Source organism: Pteropus alecto, unplaced genomic scaffold, assembly GCF_000325575.1.
Source record: "Pteropus alecto unplaced genomic scaffold, ASM32557v1 scaffold6110, whole genome shotgun sequence".
NCBI classification, from domain to species: Eukaryota; Metazoa; Chordata; class Mammalia; order Chiroptera; family Pteropodidae; genus Pteropus; species Pteropus alecto.
In genome coordinates, this window is record NW_006429857.1 from 1 (window position 1) to 582 (window position 582).

Here is a 582-nt window from a genome sequence, read left to right on the forward strand (position 1 = left end):
AGAGCCAGTCACTGCCAAGCATCCTCTCTACATAATTATTGTTGCAGAATACTCTGACAGAGAGACGGGACACCAAGGCAATAAGCAGGAAGTAGCGTTTATTGGTGCTGGCACTGGCTCAGCGGATTTCCATCGAAAGGTTGAGCCCCAGTCACAGTGGGGGTTTCCCCTTTTTTTTTTTTTTAAGCGAGGCAACCCTTGGTTGACCTCACAGTTGCAGGGACCTCGTCAGCTTACAATCCCTTATTTTTTAATTTTTTACGCCTATAGCACCTGGTCTTCCTAGGTGGTCTCCCATCCAAGTACTAACCAGGCCCGACCCTGCTTAGCTTCCGAGATCAGATGGGATTGGGCTTGTTCAGGGTAGCATGGCCGTAGACAGGGCCGATGTTCTTTCAATCTGCAAGTCCAGTCAATGTCTTCTTTCGGAGGGTTCGTCTGAGGGGCTCCGTGGAGTCTGAGTGCCCCGCTAGTCTGTGACCACTGGCTTAAGCCTGCTATGGTGAATCCAAGGTGTTATCTCGGCAAACTTTAGCACAGCGAGGGTGGACAAGATAACAGTGAATGAGCCCCTCCAAAGAG

At 50.3% G+C, this 582-nt stretch overlaps 1 pseudogene; it reads right to left on the minus strand.

The window, feature by feature from the left end:
• Positions 1 to 261: 261 nt before the first annotated feature.
• Positions 262 to 380, minus strand: LOC112476121 (annotated as a pseudogene).
• Between the last annotated feature and the right edge of the window lie 202 nt (positions 381 to 582).